The sequence below is a fragment of the Lygodium microphyllum genome, chromosome 23 (genome assembly GCF_053477565.2).
Source record: "Lygodium microphyllum isolate KBCC chromosome 23, Lygodium_microphyllum_v1.1.10, whole genome shotgun sequence".
NCBI lineage: Eukaryota > Viridiplantae > Streptophyta > Polypodiopsida > Schizaeales > Lygodiaceae > Lygodium > Lygodium microphyllum.
The window spans coordinates 84,476,957-84,494,835 of NC_141157.1; the positions used below are offsets into that span (position 1 = coordinate 84,476,957).

The 17,879-nt window shown below is 42.5% G+C and overlaps 1 pseudogene; it reads left to right on the forward strand.

Annotated features, from left to right (window-relative positions):
- Nucleotides 1-564: 564 nt before the first annotated feature.
- LOC148016410 (phytepsin pseudogene) lies at nt 565-1,332 on the forward strand (annotated as a pseudogene).
- Nucleotides 1,333-17,879: the final 16,547 nt, after the last annotated feature.

The window sequence follows — 17,879 nt, forward strand, 5'->3', positions numbered from 1 at the left end:
TTTCGTAAGTAAAGAAGATTGATTGGAAACTAAAGACCAGCTGATAAACTGAAATAATCGATGAGCTTAAGGTTTGACCAAATCAGGTTAATAGGGTACGCTGTCGTATTGTTGCGCATTCGAGGTGTGAAAACCACCCAAAAGTTGTGCGTGTGATTTGATACTTTGTACATACTTAGTTGTTATGTTCGCTCTTTCATTCTATGCTGAAGACAGAGAAGAACAGGGAGTTTTGGTAGACTGGTAACTCGAGATGCAATCTCATGGGCTACACTTATTTCAAGATATGCCGATTATGGGCTTTGTGAGGATGTTTCCAACATCTACAACTGGATGGTATTTCTGCTGATGCTAGTACATTTGTTTACAGCCTAAAATCATGTAGCATCATAGGAGCTTTAGATACAAGCCGAGAACTTCATGTAGAGATATAAAAAAGGGGGCTAGATAATGAGTTTCATGTTGGCAATACACTTGTGGACATGTATAACAAATGTGGTCGGGCTTCAAGCATGTGGCATTCTTTGGGCATGGCTGCAGCATATTGAGCTCATCTTTGGTGGCATGGATCCTAGACATTACATTGGACAACATACTTACGTGCCAGTCACACGAAAAGGCTACTGGCAGTTTGATATGGGAGACTTTCTCGTAGGTGGAAAGACAACAGGTTTCTGTGCCAATGGCTGTGCTGCTATTGCTGATTCTGGAACATCTTTGATAGCTGGGCCAACGGGAATCATAACAGCTATAAATGAGGCCATTGGAGCATCTGGTGTCATGAATCAACAATGCAAGGCCATGGTGTCTCAATATGGTGATATGATTATTGAAATGGTTAAGCAGCAGATCAGTCCAGAAAAGATATGTGCACAGATTGGCATGTGCTCCCAAAGAGCAAAGGATTTCAGCCCAGATATTGCAAGCGTACTAGATAGGGGTTACTGGCTCTCAAACTCTTCGAGAAAATGCAGCAACATGGCATGAAACTAGACGAGTTCATGTTCTCTACAGCTTTGAAAGCATGTGGTACCACAGGCAATAGAGAATGGGACCGTATACACAAGCTGGAATGGCAGGGTCGTGGATAGCTCAGTGTCCAGAAGAAGATATAGCATAGGTGCTCTTCAGTCCAAATTACAGAATCTTGAATATGAGCAGCTGCTCCTGGCTGTGTACAGTGTCATTCAAGGCTTTGGGACATATGAAAGGCCAGAGATTCGAAACACTACCATGGACACTCTCTTCATGTCTATCAGCCGTCATGGTCATAAGCTACCCCCCTGCAATGTTGGAGCATTGCCTTTGGAATCTTGTAGTTCCTCTTGTTGATACTGTTAGACATTTGGCAGCAAACTCTTCGAAAGAGGATGCAGGGGCGGCCGAATAACTGTGAAAAATCACTATTCTATCTGCCTTAATTGAAAAGACATTTGGTGACTGAGCTGAAGGAGCGTGCTTTTGGCGTTATGGGAGGCCCACGGAAGGAGAAAATTTAGTCGGCTATTTTCAGGAAAAGCAGAAAAGAAGCCGCTTTACTGGTTCAAAAGGGGGCTTTTTCGGTCGTTCTCTTCTAAGGTGTAGGGGACGACTCCCTGGAGATCTTGGATGTTTTTTTTCCCTCTGCAAATGGATCCGAAGTTCCTCCGCAACTAGAGGTATGCGAAGAAGCACAACAAGGGAAAGGCTGTTCTGCAAATGTTTCTTCAGTTTTAGCAAGCATTCCAGGAGTAAAACTTGTCTTTGGCACGAAAGAATTGGAAGAGAAACAAGAGAAAAGCCGCATCTGGAATGAAACCTGGTTATCGAGTTTTTTTTTCTTTCGACCATGGACTGACATCGAAGGCAGGGTGATCTGGAGTCCCTTGGTTATGTGCTGATGTATTTTTTTACAAGAAAGTCTTCAATGGCAAGGTTTGAATGCTGGAACCAAAAAGCAGAAATATGAGAGGATTTGTGAAAAGAAAATGTCTACTCCTATGGAGTCATTGTGCCAATCTTTTCCTTCAGAGTTTGCATCATAATTCCATTACTACTGTGCATTACGCTTTGATGATAAACCAGATTATGCCTATCTCAAGAGGATCTTCTTGGACATGAGCGTCCTCTCTTCCTTGTCTCCATCCTTGCTATTGTTATGACCTGGACGAGGCCCGCTTATTACTGGATGAAACACTTCTCAAACTTGGTCACAATCATAGAGCTAATGCCGAACCATCTGCAGCTTCTTCTTCTTCTTGTGGATTATCATCATTTTCTCTTGGGTCAGGCCAGCTCGAGTCTCATGGAAGGAAAGCTATGGCAGTGTTGATCGTCCGTCTCCTGTAGCTCCGGTCGCGATCCTTCATCTGCTTCAGGGACACGAAGGCAAAACTGTTGGCAGAGGAATCAAAAAGCATGAGAGAGATTTATGGATAAAGTTCAGACAACCTTTGCAGTTGGAAACCTGCTACTCTACTGGATCAGTTTATTTGCATGCTTATTGTGTCACTTGGAGTATTGATGGCAGCATTTTCTCAACTCTTCGAAGGCTCTTTTAGCACAACTACATCTAGACACATAAATTTGTACATCAAATGGCATGAGATGTGACTTTCTATCTTAAGATTCCCTATCTACTGTTTGGATAAATATCTGACCTGAATGGATCTTGTTCCTAGAAATCAATGGGTGATTTGTTTCGACAAGTGGATATTTTGGACAGTTTCTATGTAGCGGGAGATGCAACTAGAGTTCCAGAATCATTATGTGAATGGAAAGACACTTTCCTTTTCAGCTCACAAGGATCCAGTTTCTTTAGTTAATGAGCTTTCAGACAATTGTCAATAGCAGACATGGCTTCCTTCAAGAAGAAGAAGTATGCTTAAAATGTATTTACACAGATGGATAGGTATCCTGAAATTCGAAAGCCTCTTGTCACAGCTCCTATATCAAAATCCTGTGTATTAGTCTTTTGTTACGGCCTTGTATCAATTTTGTGCTTATCAAGAAAGCTTTAAATCCATTTTATTATTATCCTTTCAAAGGCGTTTCCTATGCAATCCAGAGGCTGCTCGGGTTTCTTCTTCTTGTACCTTGTATTTGTTATTGGCAGAAATAAAACAGAGTCTTGGCATCATTTTCTCATCTTGCTTATTCACCTGTTTGATCTTTTATCCTGAAATTAGTCAAGGTCTTCTGTAGACACGACTTTGCTTTGCTTTGGCAAATCCTTCGACATCTTTGGTGAACCCGACGTGAAAGCGTCGCAGAAATTTCAGGATGGGAGATACTTCAGCTTCTATTTCATCCTCTTCTACAATTCCAGCTGCCTCTACTTTAGCTCCATCAATGACTGCTGTGACAAGTACTTCAACAGAGGATCTAAAGCAGATTTTGCAGAATATGTCCATGTATATGCAACTCCAAAATCAGCAGACACAATTGTATATGCAGCAGCAGCAACAATTGCATCAACAGCAGTTGTCTCAGCAAAGGCAACTCTATTCGGAGCAGGAGAATGCAAACAGCGCGACTAAGGCTATTGAAGTAGTTGAGAATGAGAAGAAGCTATTTGATGGCCGTAATGTTTCAGCATATTTGAAGACATATGAGATCAAGATGGGGTTTTTTGGAGTTCCAGCTGGACTTATGAGTAAGTACTTTCTTTGTCTTGTCCCCGCTTTGAGGGCAAAAGTGACTGATCTTTTTATTCAAAATACACATTGGCAAGATTTTAAGAAGGCCCTGAAAGAAGAATATTTCCTTGAGGACTTTGGTATGGCTACTCGGTGGTCATTCCGAGAGTGGGTCTACATGCCAAACAAAGGTCTAGCTACTTCGGAGTTGATTCGAGAATTTGAGGAGAGGTATAGTCAGCTTGATGCCATTGAACAAAGAGCATTGGATGTTGAAAAAGTTGAGCTTTTCTTGCAAGCTGCAGATCCTGCTCTTCAAGAAGAATTGGGTGAGCTTCTTGAGGATCGCATGAAGCCTATGGGTCTTAAGACGGATTGGCAGGATGCTCAGGATGCAGTCTCGACTTCGACCAAGAGGAGGATATGGAAGACTCGCCTACAGAATGGTTCCATGACACCTACACCATCATCAGCTCCTATGCCTGCTTTTATCCCTGTTATTTCTTCTCCTCCTCAGCCAGTTTCTTGGCCTATGCCAGTGCCTACTGTTTCCACTCCACCTATTTCTCCTGTTCCACGACCGATGCCTACACCTTCTACTCCAAAACCATCCACTCCATCGGTGCCTACCTCTCTTGATGACATAATCAAAGGCATAACAGATTTGACACTGGAGTCAGTCAAAGCAGAGTTGGTGGGAAAGTTGAAAGAGCAGTTTGCTTCGACTGCGCCTTCTACTTCTTCTAGTGCTCCTACTGCACCTAGGAGTGCTCCTAGTGCACCTAGGAGAGATCGGAGATGTATTTGGTGTGATAGTACGGACCATCAGCATTGCAGGGATTGTGAATCTTTTCAGGATGCAAGGAGGAAGAATGTGGTATATTGGGGGCAAGATGGAAAGATTTGGTTGACTGAAACAGGAGCTCCACTTGCTACCAACTTTGGTAAAGGTGGAATGAAGAAGTTAGTGGATGACATGGCTGCGCGTACTTCTTATGTGACAGCTAGAGGTGATGCTTCTGCATATGGAGTCCAGATTGAGAAGGGATCAGAGACTCAGTCAGCACTATGGACTTATGCTATGGAGACTGCAAACAAGGGAAAAATTCAGCAAATTGTTTTAACTAGTGCAGGCTCTAGCATCAGATCAGAGACATGTTGGGACTCGCCTGTTGACAGGTACTCTATATATGCTTATTTGGCTAAGTCTCAGGGTGCAGATGTACTTGTTGAGGAGAAGCATAAGAGGGATGAAGAAAATCCAAGTGCAGCTAAGAAGACTAGAGGGGGTGAGTTTGTTACTCCACCTACTGCAGGACCATCTTCAAGACCAGGGCCAGATCGACAGATGGAGGATGCTCAAAAGAGAGAAAAGAGGCAAGAACCTAGAGAGAGAAAGCAGCCAGGGTTTAGATTGATGTCCGATATTGAGACATCTACAGACATGAAGAAAATCTTTAACGATAAGATACTAGGCAGTGAGGTGACTTTCACTATTTCTGAGATTTTGGGCATCTCGAAAAGAGAGTTTCAGGATCAGTTTCAGGAGGTTTTGAAGAGGAAAAGACATGCATTGTCTACCACTGATACACAGGGAGTTTTGATTGGGGAGTTGGATGAGGATGAGGTTATGGTTGAAAATGCTTCTGTTTTTCCGCAGGTAGAGAAGAGGGTTCAGCCTATGCATTATGCTGAAATTGATGAGCCTGTCATGATACCACGTAGTCACTTTTCGTGGAGCCATTGGGCTAGGGAAACTACAGAGACGATGGTAAAGATTGGAGAGAAACAGGTGCCTTATGTTGCATTGGTGGATCATGGTTCAGAGATTAATCTCATAGTTCGTGGAGTTTATGAGAGTAACAGATGGCCTATGGATGTAGAGCATGGGTGGCGTATGAGAGCTGCCAATAACACTGCAGGTGATTTGTATGCTGCCTGTCCTAGTGTCAGGGTTTCTATTGGTGATGTAGAGGAGGATTTTCATTTCTTTGTGCAGGATTCATGCTCTTATCCTATAATTCTTGGACAGCCATTCATCACAGAGATGCGCATGGAAACAAAGGTCATGGATGATGGATCTGCTTATGCACGGATTCGCAGTAAAGATGGTATGAGAGCAGTTCAGTTTATGACTGTATGTGTGAACCATGTTAGAAACAGGGATACTCTTAGAGATGTACCTTTGCCCACTGTGAGGGATTCGGGTTTTCATTAGGTACTGCCGTTTTGCGAGACGATGGTGGTACAGAGTAGAGGAGATTGGAGTTCTCGCCTACTGGCAGCGGTGTTTTCTCCTCTAGTTTTGTTGGGATTTCAGCAAACAGTTCAATGAGTTATCAGAAGACTTCTAGGTTTCCTAGAGCTGCCAGGCAGTATATATGCAGGAAGGAGAAAATTTTGAAAAATGTAGGAATTTTGGAGGATGATGAGCACATAGATGGGATGTATGACAGTGTGATTTGTGTAGATACGATGACAGAGATGGGAGATATGCTGAAAACTGATATGCAGAATTGTCACAGTAATGTATTAGTGCAGTCCCTGGACATGTTTCATGAAATTGCAGATTTTATGTCACAGATTGAGTCAGAGGCTGAGGTAACTCAGCAAAGAGTGTTGAGTGCTGAAGAAATTCAGCAAACAGAGTTTCCAGCTGGTTATGATCAGCTTTCAGAGAGACAGAGGGCTGAAAACTTTCAGCCAATAGAGTTTACTGCTGAAATATTTCAGCATTCAGAGTTTAGGGTTGTTTCTATGCAGTCCATAGAGCAGAGGGCTGAGGCTATTCAGCCATTGGAGTGCAGAATTGCTGATTTACAGCAAGATTTATGTAATGTAGAAGAGCATAATGAAGCCAGGGTTGACACGAAATACAAAACTGTGGATAAGAAGGTGAAGCCGATTGTTGTACCGCTTCCACCTGACAGTGATCAACAAATAGAGAGGGCTGCTAAACAGCAAATTTTGAGGAATCCGGAGCATATTGGTCATAAATTTTCAGCAGAGACTCTTGCTGAATTGAAAATTGGAAATGGTGATTTCTTGCTACCCATAGAGAAGCAATGCTTTCAGGAGATGCTTGAGCGTCATGGAAGGGGATTTGCTTTTTTCCCACATGAGATTGGATGTGTGAATCCTGATATTGTTGCTCCTATGGTCATTTTTACTATTCCTCATATCCCATGGAATCTTCGACCTATTCCGGTGCCTAAAGCACACTTGCCAAAGCTGATTGATTTATTGAATGAGAAAATCAGGATGGGAATTATTGAGCCTTCATCTGCACCATACTCAAACAGGTGGTTTACAGTTCCAAAGAAGAATGGTACTCTCCGATTTATTCAGGACATGCAGCCAGTGAACAGAGTTACTATCAGGAATGTTGGTATAGGTCCAGTTGTGGATGAGTTTGCAGAAGCATTTGCTGGACGTCCCATCTATTCTTTAGGTGATTTGTATTCAGGATATGATCAGTTTCAGCCGGCTTTGGAAAGCAGGGACATAACCACCATGAGAACTCCTATTGGGCTTGTCAGGATGTGTACTTTGCCTCAAGGTGCCACTAATTCTATTGCGCATATGATGAATGCCATGCATAAGGTCCTTCATGATTACATACCTCAGCTTACCATGCCTTTCTTGGATGATGTGCCCATTAAGGGGTGTGCAGAAGAAGAGAATAATGAGAGTCTAAATGAGCAGGGATGCAGATACTTTGTGGCTTATCATATTTCAGCATGTGAGAAGATTTTGGCCAGGTTAGAAGAAGTGAACTTGACACTTTCAGGGCAAAAATCTGTTTTTGGAGTGAATGAGGTTGTCATTGTTGGGCATATGTGTGGATATTATGGCAGGAAACCCTCACCTGATAAAGTGAATGCTATAGGCAAGATTGCGGAGTATTGTTCTACCACTTCAGAGGTACGGAGATTCATTAGAGCTTGTGTGTTTTATATGATTTGGATACCTCATTTTGCACACATAGCAGATTGTTTGTATCAGCTGCTTTGAAAGGGGCAGAAATTCTATTGGGATGAGAGCCACACTAGAGCCATGCGAAAATTGAAGAAGTTATTGCAGAATGCTCCTACTCTCAGGAAAGCGGATTATAATTGTGAAAGGCCTATTGTATTGACAGTTGACACTAGTCCAATTGGCATAGGTTGGGCTGTGGGTCAAGATGATGCAGATGGAAATAGGTATGCTATTCGGTTTGGGGCGAAAGTCCTAAATGAGAGACAGAAGAGATATCCGCAAATCAAGAGGGAGTTATTGGGGATTGTCACGGCTCTCAAATGTGACAAGGAGTACTTTATTGGAGCTTCAGTTGTGGTAGAGAAAGATTGCTTGCCATTGATTGGTATGATCACGAGTTGCTCTACTCCAGATATAGCCATGTTGAGATGGATTGCATACATCAAGTCATTAAATCCGGAATTTAAACACATAGCAGGGAAGGATAATCCAGTGGCAGATATGTTGTCTAGAGCCAGATATGATGATGAGGAGACTTTACTTGCAGAAGAGGATGATGCAGAAATTTCAGCCACTATGGTTGATCATGTTTGTCATGTCTATGATATTGTGGCTTTCACAGAAGAACTCTATGTTGGAGATTGGTTGCAGATTGGCAGGTACCTTAGTACACTAAGCAAAAGAGATGAATGGACAGATGAAGAGTTCAAGAAGATCTGAAGGAAAGCCTATGGTTATTTTCTCAAGGACGGATTTCTTTGGAAGCATCCAAAGAAAAGAGGCGGATTACCTTTGTGGGTTGTCTGCGATAGAGAGACACAGTTACAGGTGATGAGGGAGTTTCATGAGAGTCCTTGGGCTGGTCATAGAGGAGTGTGGGCTACTTATGAGAAAATCAAGGAGAAATATTGGTGGAAAGGCATGTACAGAGATGTTTCTCACTTTGTTGAGACTTGCAGAGACTGCCAGATGTATTCAGTAGTGTGTCATCGAGATAAGCTTCATCTGACCTATCCGCTATGCATTCATTATAAATGGGTAGTTGATTTGGTTACCATGCCTATGGGTCTATGGCAGATGAGATACATTGTTTTGGCTAGAGAGGATCTTACCAATCATGTTGAGGGCAGATCTTTGAGAATGAAGACCACTAGTGCAGTGTGTAAATTCTTATTGGAGGAAATTTTCTGCAGGTATGGTTGTGTAGGTAAGATCACTGCGAATCGTGGTGAATTGGATGCAGATGAAGCTAGGGATTTTTTCTCTCAGCTAGGAATCAAGTTGGCTCTAACTACAGCATTTAATCCAGAGGGAAATGGGAAGAGTGAAAGAGGGCATCCGCCGATAGTGAAAGCATTAGCCAAAGCATGCAGAGGACGGATTGGAGAATGGCCGAGACTTCTACCATTTTCTTTATGGGATGATTGTACGACTCATAGTGTTACCACAGGATATATGCCTGCAGAGTTGATGTATGGACAGAAACCTATTATGCCGATTGAGACTTGTGCTTTGACTTGGTCAGTTTTACCTTGGCAGGAAGATTTGACGAGAGAGGAGCTTTTAGCTCTTCGGATTCGACAGTTGGAGAGGAGACCTGAGGATATTCAGCTAGCAATTGATAGGTTGAAGGTTGCTAAACTAAGGAATAAGGACAGGTTTGACAGCAGGCATCTCTTGCAGCCTAGAGCAATAGAAGAGGGAGATTGGGTATTGGTCTTTGATAGCAGCCTTGAAAATCAGCATACTGCACTTCGGAAGATGGTGAAAAGATGGTTTGGGCCATACATAGTCAGACATGTCTTTGATAATGCAACATATGAGCTGACAGAATTGGATGGGACAGTGCTTAGAGTGCCTATTGTTGGAAAAAGAATCAAGATTTTCAAGAAAAGAGATGATGAGGATTATGCATTGGAAGAATTTTCAAGAGAAGAGCAACGAGAAGAAACTTCAATGGAAGAGACAGATGATATGACAGATAATCTTGTTGATATACCGGAAATGCATAATGAAGAGATTGATCTATTTGTGGATCTTGATGATAACGATCATGGGTAGTTGGCCCATCCGGAGGATGCGCAGGATTAGAGGGGGTGGATGTCGTATTGTTGCGCATTCGAGGTGTGAAAACCACCCAAAAGTTGTGCGTGTGATTTGATACTTTGTACATACTTAGTTGTTATGTTTGCTCTTTCATTCTATGCTGAAGACAGAGAAGAACAGGGAGTTTTGGTAGACTGGTAACTGGAGATGCAATCTCATGGGCTACACTTATTTTAAGATATGCCGATTATGGGCTTTGTGAGGATGTTTCCAACATCTACAACTGGACGGTATTTCTGCTCTGATGCTAGTACATTTGTTTACAGCCTGAAATCATGTAGCATCATAGGAGCTTTAGATACAAGCCGAGAACTTCATGTAGAGATATAAAAAAGGGGGCTAGATAATGAGTTTCATGTTGGCAATACACTTGTGGACATGTATAACAAATGTGGTCGGGCTTCAAGCATGTGGCATTCTTTGGGCATGGCTGCAGCATATTGAGCTCATCTTTGGTGGCATGGATCCTAGACATTACATTGGACAACATACTTACGTGCCAGTCACACGAAAAGGCTACTGGCAGTTTGATATGGGAGACTTTCTCGTAGGTGGAAAGACAACAGGTTTCTGTGCCAATGGCTGTGCTGCTATTGCTGATTCTAGAACATCTTTGATGGCTGGGCCAACGGGAATCATAACAGCTATAAATGAGGCCATTGGAGCATCTGGTGTCATGAATCAACAATGCAAGGCCATGGTGTCTCAATATGGTGATATGATTATTGAAATGGTTAAGCAGCAGATCAGTCCAGAAAAGATATGTGCACAGATTGGCATGTGCTCCCAAAGAGCAAAGGATTTCAGCCCAGATATTGCAAGCGTACTGGATAGGGGTTACTAGCTCTCAAACTCTTCGAGAAAATGCAGCAACATGGCATGAAACCAGACGAGTTCATGTTCTCTGCAGCTTTGAAAGCATGTGGTACCACAGGCAATACAGAATGGGACCGTATACACAAGCTGGAATGGCAGGGTCGTGGATAGCTCAGTGTCCAGAAGAAGATATAGCATAGGTGCTCTTCAGTCCAAATTACAGAATCTTGAATATGAGCAGCTGCTCCTGGTTGTGTACGGTGTCATTAAAGGCTTTGGGACAGATGAAAGGCCAGAGATTCGAAACACTACCATGGATACTCTCTTCATGTCTATCAGCCGTCATGGTCATAAGCTACCCCCCTGCAATGTTGGAGCATTGCCTTTGGAATCTTGTAGTTCCTCTTGTTGATACTGTTAGACATTTGGCAGCAAACTCGTCGAAAGAGGATGCAGGGGCGGCCGAATATCTATGAAAAATCACTATTCTATCTGCCTTAATTGAAAAGACATTTGGTGACTGAGCTGAAGGAGCGTGCTTTTGGCATTACGAGAGGCCCACGGAAGGAGCAAATTTAGTCGTCTATTTTCAGAAAAAGCAGAAAAGAAGCCGCTTTACTGGTTCGAAAGGGGGCTTTTTCGGTCGTTCTCTTCTAAGGTGTAGGGGAAGACTACCTGGAGATCTTGGATGTTTTTTTTCCCTCTGCAAATGGATCCGAAGTTCCTCCCCAACCAGAGGTATGCGAAGAAGCACAACAGGGGAAAGGCTGTTCTGCAAATGTTTCTTCAGTTTTAGCAAGCATTCCAGGAGTAAAACTTGTCTTTGGCATGAAAGAATTGGAAGAGAAACAAGAGAAAAGCCGCATCTGGAATGAAACCTGGTTATCGAGTTTTTTTTTCTTTCGACCATGGACTGACATCGAAGGCAGGGTGATCTGGAGTCCCTTGGTTATGTGCTGATGTATTTTTTTACAAGAAAGTCTTCAATGGCAAGGTTTGAATGCTGGAACCAAAAAGCAGAAATATGAGAGGATTTGTGAAAAGAAAATGTCTACTCCTATGGAGTCATTGTACAGATCTTTTCCTTCAGAGTTTGCATCATAATTCCATTACTGCTGTGCATTACGCTTTGATGATAAACCAGATTATGCCTATCTCAAGAGGATGTTCTTGGACATGAGCGTCCTCTCTTCCTTGTCTCCATCCTTGCTATTGTTATGACCTGGACGAGGCCCGCTTATTACTGGATGAAATGCTTCTCAAACTTGGTCACAATCACAGAGCTAATGCCGAATCATCTACAGCTTATTCTTCTTCTTGTGGATTATCATCATTTTCTCTTGGGTCAGGCCAGCTCGAGTCTCATGGAAGGAAAGCTATGGCAGTGTTGATCGTCCGTCTCCTGTAGCTCCGGTCGCGATCCTTCATCTGCTTCAGGGACACGAAGGCAAAACTGTTGGCAGAGGAATCAAAAAGCATGAGAGAGATTTATGGATAAAGTTCAGACAACCTTTGCAGTTGGAAACCTGCTACTCTACTGGATCAGTTTATTTGCATGCTTATTGTGTCACTTGGAGTATTGATGGCAGCATTTTCTCAACTCTTCGAAGGCTCTTTTAGCACAACTACATCTAGACACATAAATTTGTGCATCAAATGGCGTGAGATGTGACTTTCTATCTTAAGATTCCCTATCTACTGTTTGGATAAATATCTGATCTGAATGGATCTTGTTCCTAGAAATCAATGGGTGATTTGTTTCGACAAGTGGATATTTTGGACAGTTTCTATGTAGCGGGAGATGCAACTACAGTTCCAGAATCATTATGTGAATGGAAAGACACTTTCCTTTTCAGCTCACAAGGATCCAGTTTCTTTAGTTAATGAGCTTTCAGACAATTGTCAATAGCAGACGTGGCTTCCTTCAAGAAGAAGAAGTATGCTTAAAATGTATTTACACAGATGGATAGGTATCCTGAAATTCGAAATCCTCTTGTCACAGCTCCTATATCAAAATCCTGTGTATTAGTCTTTTGTTATGGCCTTGTACCAATTTTGTGCTTATCAAGAAAGCTTTAAATCCATTTTATTATTATCCTTTCAAAGATGTTTCCTATGCAATCCAGAGGCTGCTCGGGTTTCTTCTTCTTGTACCTTGTATTTGTTATTGGCAGAAATAAAACAGAGTCTTGGCATCATTTTCTCATCTTGCTTATTCACCTGTTTGATCTTTTATCCTGAAATTAGTCAAGGTCTTCTGTAGACACGACTTTGCTTTGCTTTGGCAAATCCTTCGACAACGCCCTAACCCAGGATATAGGGGATCTTGCCAAGTTGCAAGTCATCCCGGATCGAGTGCTAGACGCATTCGAAAGGAAGGATTCGTTCCTTAGCAGTTTGCCAACAAAAACGATCAATGGAAATGGTTGTGCTTGCTACAGATTCTAGAGCACTATTTGGCTTTGTTTGATCAATGAATTAAAAGATAAATGGATATCTATACTTCAGGTTGAAGGCTTGAAGGGAGAGGCAGCTTCAGTTACCCCCAACTGCTTGCCTGACCCTAACCAAGGGGGTTGTTAACCGCGCCGGGCAAGTGGACCAAACCCGCCGCGAGAGGTCTCTCCGTTGAGCGCTACTGGGAGCAGGAGGACGCTTGGGTGCCAGAGGGGGCTCTGGCTGTAAATCCCTCGCCTTCCCGGCCCTGCACAAGAGGCTAACGTGACTTGGGATTGGATCTCAAGGCCCGCATACTAGTCTACGGGCAGAAACTTGGATTAGTGATCTCTGTGGATTGCTGGATAGCCTTCGGGCGGATTGTGGATAAGCCTATGAGCTGGACTTTTTGTATTTCAAAGATAAATATGATAACTTGTTAATAAGGAACTTGTCTGATATTGTTTTTTTATGTCAAGTGATAAGATTACGTGAAAGAACTAGTGCCTAATGGGTTAATTAAAGAAGCTGATTGTTACATGTCCAACTAATGTGTTAGGTAATTAAGTAACTAAAACAACCCGAGGAAAGTGTGGAGGATGGGCCATAGGTCCGCCGTCCTACGCATGGGTGGTCCCGGTTGGCCATGAAATTTTCTCAAATCACGATGGACAGCAGGAAGATCGTCAAAGAACACGAACAACAAAAGCATTGACCTAGAGTTATGATTGATTCCGATTTACACTGTTTTAGGGGAACGGAATGGGACTATGCCTTATGGTAGAGAGGTTGAGCTTTGCATCCCTCTCGTTTCCCATTCTCCTTGAACCAAGTGCAGCGTGAATCCACTTCGGACTTGGCATTTCTGCGTAAAGTAGTTTGCTTGGGTCCGACGCTAGTTTCCGTTAGGAAATGACCAATAAGGAAAACCCTAATTCAGGTCGATCCTAAGTGGGAACGACCAGAATACTTCTGCTACATGGCAGACGTGGAAAGCCCTAGATCGCAAACCCCCTAACATTCCATGGGAGTGCTGGGCGGAGCTTTCTAGACATCCTTTCCGATGGACTGCTAAGACGTGTCCTAAAGATTCAAGTGGATACGTTATAGTTGGTATTAGAGCCAACCAACAATGGAATTGTTTTTATGAAATCTTAATAAGAAGTAAATCAAATGTTTCTGTCCAAACATTTTCTTACTTGTAATGCTGTCTTGCAGAATTACGAAGCATGGAACAAGTTCTTAGTATTTCGAGTCATATTTATGACTGCAATGCATTCTCCGCATTATCGACAATGGGTTGAGATGATGAATATCTTGGAGCAAATATATAATCCATCACCTTTGTACATGGAACGAAGATGGATGGGTGCCTTAGGAATCTACTATATAGCCGCCCATCGGTTTGCTTACCTACAAACCAACCTAAAAAGGATCAAGTGGTTGGAAGACTTGAAAGTCGTGAAGCTATTCATTTTTGTGGAAGCTCACGTAAACTCAACTTTACATATTCGAGGTCGGAGGGTTCAGATGAACTCAAATGTATATGAGGAAGTAACCCGTGTAATCCCCACCGATAGGATTAAAGTGTTAGGGCGCCATGAAAAGAATGGGTTCCAAAGGAAAGGATACCCTGAACTTCCAATGATTTAAAGATTCCTGAAGATCCATGACCCAAAACCATACTATTATACAGTCCCTGTAGATAAATGTAATACAACATTGTTCTCCCCAAACTAAATGTAATAGTTGGCTTATCATCGCAAGAAATGTTGTATTCTGAAAGGGCTATACCCATATAAATGCAAATAAGACTCTTTTTTATCAATGTCTAATTGTGCATGAGAATTGATAAAAATTTAAGTGGTTAGATTGCCTGGGTGATAGCGAAATTGAAGATGTAATATAAATCAATAACGTTTATCGTATAATGGCATTAAGAAACCTTTATCCAAGCACAACCCTAGGTACAATTTCCCAATTCGCCTCCTACATCAAGTACTGTTGTAATCCAGGAGAAGAACTTTCTTCTCAAGCAGATTAAGCCGCTCGGGTTTTATGGGAGAGGCAGGTCCGTCCAAGCGGATACTGAAATTTGGATTGAATCCATGGAGGATTACTTTGAAGCAGCCGGTATTGCACCCACCAATCAGGCTATGCTCGCCAAGTTGAAGCTCACCGGCGAAGCCCAGCTTTGGTGGAAGCAATGGTGCAGGGATCAAGGGATCCCGGAGGGATCCGTTACCTGGGAGAAGCTGAAGAAAGCCGTGCAGGGAAGATATTTACCACCTGCATATCACACGCAGAAAATGAATGAGTTCTACGAGCTAAAACAGCTGGGGCCCACGCTTGACGCATACTATTCTAAATTTGTCTCACTTCTTAAGTATGCACCACAGATGGACATGACACAGCAGGTGTCCAAATTTTGTACTGGTTTAAATCCACCAGTAAATACCCGCCTCGAATCTATGCGTCCATCAAATCTTTAGGACACACTCATTTGAGCGGCACCTATAATTCAGGAGGAACAGTCTAGACCAAGGGGTAACAAAACTTGGTCTTATAATGACCCGAACAGAGGCACATTCAGACCTCAAATGAAGAGAGTTCAAGGTCATAATCAGGGACAAAGAAAGAAACCAAGGACTAACAATGTCAACAACTTTGTTCCTACTCAAAGCAATGGCCAAAACCTCCGTTTTTTCCACTGCAACGAACCCGGTCACTTCAAGAGGCAATGTCCCAAGCTTGGTGGAGGACATCACCAAGCACCTTTCCAAGGAACAGGCCATGGTCAAGGAGCCGCTACCCGAGGTAGAGGAAGAACCGCCTGCATTGCCAATAGGCAAATGTGCGAAGAAGAAGATGAAGAAGAAGATCCGACCATGGAAGCAGAATTTGAAAGGGCGACAGTCCATGCCACTCTATACAAGAAAGGGCCGAATCGCCAGTTCTCGGTGATTCAGGCACCGTTGGACTATCAAGGTAAAAGTTTAAAGACCTTGATTGATTGTGGCAGTACACATTTCTTTATCTCACCAGCTTGTGCAAAAAGATTAGGAATAGCCATAGTAGAAGCACCTACCTTGCTTGTAGAATTGGCAAATGGTCGTGAGGTTACTTGTACCAGGCAAACTGCTAAGGTGGAATTCTTTCTGGGAGGAAAGAAGACTTCGGTCAAATTCAAAGTCATGAATTTAGGTATCCATGAGTGTCTACTCAGAATGGATTGGCTTGGCCTAATGACGCCCACATTCATTGTGGAAAGGGTCAAGTTTCCTTTCAAAACTCTGAAAGGGAATTAGTCACAACCGAAGGTGAGGCTGGAGTGCCAAGAATCCAATTGGCCAAAGTATCTCGGATCATAAAAGTAGTCAGAAAAGGATTACCTGTCTACTTGATCAAACTCAACAAGTTAGATTAGAAGCAACAGTATAATGAAGGACCTTATTGGCTAAAGGAATACGCAGACATATTTCCTAAAGAGTTGACAGAACTCCCACCTCAAAGAGAAGTGGATCATGAGATTAAGTTAGTACCAGAAGCTACGCCAATTGCAAAGAGACCTTATAGAATGTCCATACCAGAAGCAATTGAGCTGAAAGAACAACTCAAGCAACTGCTAGATCAGGGCTACATCTGGCCTAGCAGTTCACCATGGGAAGCTCCAGTACTGTTTCAGAAAAAGAAAGATGGAACACTTCGACTATGTATTGATTATCGAGGGTTGAATCAATCAACGGTCAAGAACAAGTACCCTATTCCTAGAATAGATGAGCTTCTTGATCGCCTTCAGGGTGCAAAGATCTTCTCCAAGATTGATCTCAGGTCGGGTTACTATCAGATAAGGATCAAGGAAGAAGATATCCCAAAGATAGCCTTCAATACAAGATATGGGCACTTTGAGTTCCTAGTTATGTCATTCGGACTTATGAATGCATCCGCCACCTTAAACAGGTTAATGCAGCATATCTTTAGGCCATATCTTGATGATTTCGTGCTTGTCTTCTTCGATGAAACTTTAGTCTATTCCAAACAGGAAGAAGATCATGAAACCCCAACTTCTGATTGTCCTTGAGACAATGAGGTCGCATAAGCTGTATGCTAAGATGAAAAAGTGTGCATTCTTCAAATGTCAGATTGAATATCTAGGATTCATAGTATCAGCAAAAGGAATCTCAGTGGACCTAGCCAAGGTCAGAGATGTGCTAGAATGGACAATACCAACATCTGTCAAAGAAATACGCAGCTTTCTTGGATTGACAGGATGTTATAAGGTCTTTATCAAAAACTATCCTTTGATTGCACCACCTCTGACAGACTTACTAAAGAAGCAAACTTCCATTGCATGGTCAACTCTTGAACAAAATAGCTTCGATAAATTGAAGCAAAGTTTGGTATCAGCACCTATTCTAAAACTTCCAAACCTCAATAAAGAGTTCGAGGTAGTAACTAATGCTAGCATACTTGCCTTGAGATGTGTGCTCATGCAGGAAGGTCATCCTGTAGCATGCTCTTCAAGGAAATTGAAGAGTCATGAGAAGAATTATGCTACGCATGATCTAGAATTGCTAGCTGTCATCCATGCTCTAAAGCTTTGGAGACACTACCTATTGGGTAACAAGCTTACACTAGTAATAACTGACCATAAGAGTCTCAAATGGATCTTTACCCAGAATGAGCTCAACATGAGGCAACGTCAGTGGATTGAAGTATTGGAGGAATATGAATTTGAAATCAAATACCGACCAGGAAAAGAGAATGTAGTTGGTGATGCACTTAGTCGCAAGGCATTCCTAAATTCCCTAATCTTGTAGAATCCATCAACAGCCAGATCTCTAGCTACAAAAGTATCTATGCCAAACAACCCTATACTTGAGTTAGCTAGAGAGGATGCATGCCATGACCCGGCCTACCAAACAA